The sequence below is a fragment of the Etheostoma spectabile genome, chromosome 18, assembly GCF_008692095.1.
Source record: "Etheostoma spectabile isolate EspeVRDwgs_2016 chromosome 18, UIUC_Espe_1.0, whole genome shotgun sequence".
NCBI lineage: Eukaryota > Metazoa > Chordata > Actinopteri > Perciformes > Percidae > Etheostoma > Etheostoma spectabile.
The window spans coordinates 23,705,087-23,712,970 of record NC_045750.1 but is presented as its reverse complement, the minus strand read 5'-3'; the positions used below and the strand labels follow the sequence as shown (position 1 = coordinate 23,712,970).

The following is a 7,884-nucleotide window of genomic DNA, read 5'->3' as shown; positions in this document are numbered from 1 at the left end:
CGTTACTGAAGCTTTTCCTGACATTTGTCACATTTTCCAATGTTCTTTTATAAAAAGAAATAATCAAATGCTATGAAATTGAATACAACTTGTGAAGAGCATTGTAGGGAGCCATCCATGTTGTTGAAAGAAAACCCAAATTTCTTACATAGAAACTTTCTAAGATGGGTCAAATTTGACCCGAGGACAACAGGAGGGCTAAATGACACAATTACTCAGCAATTGGAAGATCCGAACTGGCATTATCCCTGTTATGGCTAATGATGTAGTTACCATCTTGACTATGAAGTAAGCAGTTAAGTTGTTGAGATTAAAAATCCATGAATGCAGATTCATCACATTGATCACCTTTTAAAAACATAGGTTTGTGTCTCTTAACCCTCATGTTGCCCTCGGGTCAAATTGACCCGTTTTCTTATATCAATGTTCTTTCTAACTACCCAAAATAACATGATTGATTCCACACAACGCTCTTTGCCAAGTACAAATCTCTACTTTCATTAATTTTGGGGCGTCTTATTCAATTTTACAGCATTTGAAAAACAATTGAAGTGGTTTTGAAATAATATTGACTAAAAGTTGACATATTCTAGTCTGTGATTATCCATCAACATCCATTCCTTTCATTTTAGTCTAAATAATTTCTAATTTATGCTATGAATGAGGTTTATTGGCCACAAATTCCAAAAATAACTGTAAAACTAAAGTTAAGAAGTTAGTGTTACGTACTGTTGGAAATGTCAAAAAAAGTGGCAAACACTGAAAAAAGAGCCAAAAGTGATGAAAAAGTGACAAAAACGTGAGAAAAAGTTACCCTCAAACAAAGTGTTGATTTTCAATTCTGACGGGAAGACAACACAAGGGTCAAAGAAGACGGGAGAACACATGGGAACACGCAAGACTGTTGGCGAGTTTATGAGCAAAACATTAGGTATCATTTCCTATAAATGAGGTTTATTGGCCATAAATTCCAAAAGTGCCTGTAAAAAAATTGAAACTGGGAGTTCAATTTTTCCATACACAGTGTAAAATTAAAAATTTAAACAAAATTAAAACTAAAGTTGATAAGTTAGTGTTACGTAGTGTTGAAAATAAGTGACAAACAGTCAAAAAAGCGCCAAAAGCGTCGAAAAAAGGGACAAAAACATGAGAAAAAGTTAAAAACATCGATAAAAAGCGTCAACAAAAGTGTTGATTTTCAATTTTGACGGGAAGACAACACAAGGGTTGAACTAGTTAGATGATTAAAATGTATGATGAATTGATTAGGACGAGTGTCCATCTTTGTTTGGGGATGTTACACATTGTGTGAGACTTGCTTGAAATATGGATCAGTAATCCCTTCAATTGACTATTGGTAAAACAGGAAATAGTATTGATGCATTAAGGTTCCAGCATGTGGAATCTGTTACCAGGGCTGTGGTACTCAAGTCCGGTCTTGGACTCGAGTCCGGACTCAAGACCGTTTTTCTGTGGTCTCGGACTTGTCTTGTACTCGCTAGTATTTGGACTTGCCTCGGTCTCGTCCACTGGTCTTGCCAGATATGGCTTTTGGGCTTTTGGTCTGGACCGAGTCCAGGTGTCTTCATTATGTTGATAATAATATTGGAGGGAAAGTGAAACCCAAAGTGATTGTCTTGATACCGTCATGCATAAGACCCTTTTTTTCCTGTCCTGGACTCAGTCTCGTCTTGGACTCGAACCTCTTTGGACTCGGTCTTGACTTGGACTCAACTAGTCCTGGTCTTGGACTTTTCTTGGACTCGACAAAGGTGGTCCTGACTACAGCCCTATCTGTTACCATGGTTCTGTCTCTCATGGTTCAAGGCAGTACATTCAGTTGCACGGTACTTCCGCTACAGAGAAGTACACAGAGTACACAGAGCAAAGCCGAGTTTAAGTAAAACTGGAACGAATGCAGACAATCTCATGTCTTTGGGTGAGAATGCTTCTCATTCATGAAGCCCGTGTTTCTCGCTGGAGGAGAAAACAATTTTAATATTTTATTTCCACCTACTGTAGTGCTTTCTGAAAATGATGTTTTGTTCACTCTGTCAGGATTGGAGAGAAATGTGCACCACTCCCTGGCTCGTATTCATTTCAGTCCTTCCCTGCATCCAGGAAGTAAGAACCCATGATTTTATGATTATTTTTTAACCCTTGTGTTGTCTTCTTGTCAAAATCAACACATTTGTTGATGCTTTTAATCGACGTTTTTCAGTTTTTCCTAAGTTTTTGTCCTTTTTTTTTAACACTTTTGATGCTTTTTTTCGATGTTTGCCACTTTTTTTGGACATTTTCAACACTACGTAACACTAACTTCTAAACTTTAGTTCACAGTTATTTTTGGAATTTATGCTCAATAAACCTCATTTATGGGAAATTATACCTAATGTTTGAGTCAGAAAAGCAGAAATTAGGAATTATTTAGACTAAAATCAAAGGAATGGATGTTGATGGATAATCACAGACTGGAATATGTCAACTTTTACTCAATGCTATTTCAAAAATACTTCTCCAAATGCTATAAAACTGAATAAGACACCCCAAAATTAATAAAAGTAGAGATTTGTACTTGCCAAAGAGCGTTGTGTGGAATCAATCATGTTATTTTGGGGAATTAAAAAGAACATTGATATAGGAAAACGGGTCAATTTGACCCGAGGACAACATGAGGGTTAAGAGACCTTTTTGCTGCTCTTTCACTCTGTTTCTGTAAAAAGAAATGCTGGTCCAAAAGTCATTCATATTTTGTGACTCACCTCGGTGTCTGTTCCCTCTCAGGGTCGGCCCACTGTTGAACCCCCAAACCTGAAACTCCCCATCAAAACTCGACTCATCCGAATAAGATAAGATAAGATAAGATAATACTTTATTCATCCCACAGCGGGGAAATTCCTTTATTACAGTAGCATTCTCAACAATAACAGCAAAAAAACAAACAAACAAGTAAACACAAGAAAAACAGGCAAACAGTAGACTATGAGAAGAAGGTAGACTGAAGTAAAGTGGCGTCTACTAAAGGTTTTGTAAAGTAAAGTGCGGTTGCCATAGTACAAAAAACAATATTGCAGTGTAAGTAAGTGACTTTAAAATTAAATTGAATATGTAATTAAAGTTATAAAGATGAAAGACCTGCAGTACCTCTCCTTCTTACACCGTGGGTGTATCGGTCTGCTGCTGAAGGAGCTGCTCAGGGACCCGACAGTGTCATCTAGGGGGTGGGAGGTGTTGTCCATGATGGATGGTCAGCTTAGCTAACATCCCCCTCTCCCCTACTTTCTCTATGGGGTCCAGAGGACAGTCCAGGACAGAGCTCGCTCTCCTGATTAGTCTGTTGAGTCTGCTCCTGTCCCGGTCCGAGCTGCCCCCCCTCCAGCAGACCCCAGCATGAAGGATGGCAGAGGCCACCACAGAGTCATAAAAAGTCCTGAGGAGAGTCCTACACACTCCAAAGGACCTGAGTCTCCTCAGCAGATGGAGGCGACTCTGGCCCTGAGATGGAAACATCTCTTTAGTTCCCTCTAGCTGCACTCAGTTCTACTCTTTCCTACCTTGTTGCATATGACGGAAATCCTCACATGCAGGATTCATGCTGAGATTCATACAAGGCCTCTTGTAAGGTGGACTGATAGGTCTGGGCCAATGTCTCATGCTTTCACCACAAGAGGGCAATGAAGCCTTTCCGCTGGCCTCTTCCTCAGCCGTAGCAGAGGACTGGGCTCACACAGACACATCGTTCAAACACTCGTCACTTGGTGACACCAAAAGCTGATGCACATTAGAGTTAAGGGAGCATCTTCACCTTCTGTAATCTTTTTATAAATGGCCGACTCCTCACGGAATGAAAATGAGGATTTTTGAGCGCCTTGTATTTTTCACCTTAATGTGTTGATTTGCCGAGCAGATATTAGCATTGAGGTGCTGATTAATAATTTTGTGATGCATTTGTGAGGATGATCTATCACGTCGTCCTTTAAAAAACCCCTATTTGCTTCCTTTCCGTGCTTGTTGTTTGATCATTTTCCGGGGAAGTGCTGTACCCAGAGGATAATGTTTTGTCAGTTGACCTGTGGGAGCTCTTTGCAGAGTGGCGCTTTTAAGTCATCTGCTGGCTTTGATTAACTGTAATTAATGACAGCGAGAAACAAACATCACTCATTATGAAATGGTAATTGTTTATGGGCCTTTTCGAATAAAGAGCATAATAGCAAGTATACTTAAGATTTGAGTACCACAAAAATCACACTCAATCTAACACCATTAACTACACATACGCTGCATCGCAGACGGCAAGATTGAAATGGTGCATTAAAATGTCTAAAGCCTAGTTTTACATCATAGAGTCCTCTTTAACATATGTAAATAGCATCCACAGTAGAAAATATGACAGAATGCTACACTGCCTTGTAAAGTAGTTTCATATTTTAACATAGTTTTGACTAGATTTTCACCTTCTTCTTTGGCTTTTGATCATTTTTCTTCACCAAATGTCACATTTCTGACATTCAGTAATCCCACAATGCAAATTTTGTGAACAGGACTAACCTATTAATTACATTAAATGGGGATAAGACGTATTTTATGCACCTGGGCCATCAGAATTTCCTCATCAACTGATAATGTGAAAGGGTTTCTCAGTCCAGGTAGACCAGTTCTTGACCTCTGAAGTGTGCATTCACTGTACAAGAACTTGTACATCAGGGCTCAAAAAGTATTTTTTCCTGTGAAAAATAAGGCTTGACCTTTACTTTTGATCGATTGATGAATATTACACGACTTATCATCATTCACGTAACATTATGAACTTACTGAATAGTTGAAATCTGGATGAGCAACCCACCACAAGCTTGATTCTATTGTCTTTTGTTGAAATACAGTATGTATCATTAGTTGTAGGATGGGGGGGGGGGGATCCATGCCAGACAAGACACCCAGATACCCAGCCATAGGGAGCAGACTCACAACATGGCCTAGTTAAGGGTTTTCTGTTGTTTGCATCCCAATCCGGTCAAAATTTCCCAAGATGTAGCTTGTAAGAGTGTGTATGTTGTTGCTTAGGAACAGTTTTTTGCTGTGTCCCCATGCAGTAGGTGGGCTCTTTATGAATATCATTACATATCCCCATTCAGGGGAGGCGAGGCATCTTTATCCCTTGCAGACCATGTTTATCGCTATTTTCACTCCCAAATTCGGGAGGGATGTTGCTCACTGTGGTTTCATTTATTTACTGATATATGCAGAATATCTGCTGACATAAAGGAGAAGCTGAATAGGGAGACACACTTTTAAATAGTTATCAACAGCAAAGCAAGCCTATTTTCTTACACTGAAACAGCATATGTGCATTTGTTGCTAATTAATCACAGACAACATTAGGACTTCATCCAGAGGTGTATCCACAGGAGGTCCAGTCTAGGGTACGGGGCTCCCCTATAGTTGTGGCCCCTCTTACTCCAGCCGCGTGCACTCTGTGTGGGGTAGAGGCTCAGGGCATGGCCCCCTGTCTTCCTGCTGGGCCTCCATCTGCTGCGGAGGTGGTTAGGTCCCAAGATTGATGGCAAGACAATGAGTTTATGACATGTGTCGTCGTGAGTGACAGAGGGTCCTGTCCCGACTGGGCCTCCTGACGACAACAGATCCCCCATTTGCAGTCGGCACTGTGCCAGGGCTAATGGGAGGAGTGATCCTCCTGCTGTGGAATGGGACTTGTAGTTTACAGCTGGCTGGTAATCCAGGACAAGGAGCAAATGTCTCTGGCTTCTGTCTTTAGACCCTTTGCATTCCATTATGTGGCTAGACCTGAGCGAACAATTATCTATGGCAAAAGCTAGCGCAGGCATCCATAGAAACTAGCCTTTGATGCTAACTTCTGATGGTGTTGATGCTTGCTCTGCTGCGCCTCCACTACGGAGAGACGTTACGAAGGCTTCTTAACTGGTCTCTGAAGTTCCCCGGTTGACCCAACAGCACTCCTTTCACACAGCCGTCAACGTGCTGTTTCTTTCCACTTTGGTGGGTCCAAGTTAAAAAGAAATCGCTTCCTTCATCTCCCACTCCTCTCCTCCTCGCCCAAAACAGGATGATAAAAGCAAGAGTTTCACATCTGAGGAGCTGCAACAATGCTACTGTGCCTTCAAAGGGGAAGATGCCACATTGTGAGATGACAGGTGTATTGATATGAAAGTGTTGTCTCATTCCCGGGCGAGATCAGAGGAGGCCCGGTAGATGTGCTGTTATGTTGCTATGAGTGATCTGACCAGCGTCGTGGTAGAGAGGTGTCATGGCGGACAGACTTACTGGGATGTGTGTCTGTGGCAGGTTGCCCTTGAAGGAATTCGCTTTACTTCCAACTGTCAGGATTGTCTTTTGCTTAGCTGACTATCAGACAGTGTATGGTGCTGTAAACTACTTTAAATTAGCCGGTTCCACCAATGAATACTTCATTTCTCAAGGTTATTATAAAATACATTACACCACAGTCAATACCAACAATGCAGATTTGAGATTTTGTACTCACAGTTTTGTTTTTTGGCATGTATATGCATATGCCTGAAACATATGTGGTGTATGTGGTAGCAAAACTGTTTCTACTTACATTTTTTTTTGGCACCCGTGGGTGACCTTAAGAGGGGTGTTACATGCAACTCTGTGAATTTGCAAGTCTTAAAACCCTGTGTTTCTTACAGCAGGCATACTTGATTCAGCTTCTGGAAAACTACATCCTCACCCTTGTTTTATTTGACTTCATTATATTCTCATTGTATATTTTCTCTGTTTTTCTGGGCTGACATCATACAGTCAAACCCAGCAGTATTGTCTTTATTCTGCATTGGATTAACTGTAACTGTATGTAAATAACTGGAAGAGTTTCATTTGCAAAAAAAACAACAATGAATGAATGAACCAAAACCAATTTAATTGTATTACCTTAACTTCACAAAAAACAACAACAAAAAAACAACTGAGATATTTGTTTTGGGAAAAAACCCTTTCAATGCACTTTAAATTTGCATTGTGTGTAATGCCTAAATAACATTGTGAATATTCTGTCATTTTGTTGCAATATTTGAGCAGGTCAGGGGTTGATATAAGAAGCAAGGATGTTAGTCTCTGATGGAAAACTTGACAAACTTCATCCCCCTTTTAAATCAAGTTTCAATAAATATGGTACTTCCTCCTATGATTTGACTACAGGGTGCCAGATTTAGGCTAGATTTGGAAAGAAACCGACTTAGTACACACAAATGCAGATTAGATGGAACCATTTGTAATGTCAGCGTAAATCAGATGTTCTGGCAAAGATTACAATGCCACCACACAATTGCATGTGATGTTCAATTAATAACCTTAAGAGACCTCATGACAGCAACAAAGCAACAAAAACACTATAAAAAGACATAAAGAAAAAACTGACAACAGCATTCTTCTTTTCTCTAATCTTGTATGGAAACTATACGTTATTCTTAATCTTGCAAACAAGAAGCACCTACTGTATTGTACTACAAATTTACCCATTTTCCTACATTAATGTTCTTTCTAACTACCCAAAATAACATGACTGATTCCACACAACGCTCTTTGGCGAGTGCAAATCTCTACCTTCATTAATTTTGGGGCGTCTTATTCAATTTTATAGCATTTAAAAAAAAAAACATTGAAGTGGTTTTGAAATAGTATTGAGTAAAAGTTGACATATTCCAGTCTGTGATTATCCATTGACATCCGTTCCTTTGATTTTAGTCGAAATAATTCCTAATTTCTGCTTTTCTAACTCAAAATTAGGTATAATTTCTTATAAATGAGGTTTATTGACCATAATTCCAAAATAACTGTAAACTGTAAGGAGAAAATAGGGCAGAGAGGACAATACATACATACATA

The 7,884-nt window shown here is 39.7% G+C and overlaps 1 long non-coding RNA gene across 1 annotated transcript; it reads left to right on the top strand.

The window, feature by feature from the left end:
- The first annotated feature begins 7 nt into the window (after positions 1-7).
- On the top strand, positions 8-7,650 carry LOC116706385 (uncharacterized). Its single transcript, XR_004336219.1, has 3 exons — positions 8-122; positions 2,568-2,571; positions 7,640-7,650. It is a non-coding gene; the product is annotated as an uncharacterized LOC116706385 (long non-coding RNA).
- The last annotated feature ends 234 nt before the right edge of the window (positions 7,651-7,884 follow it).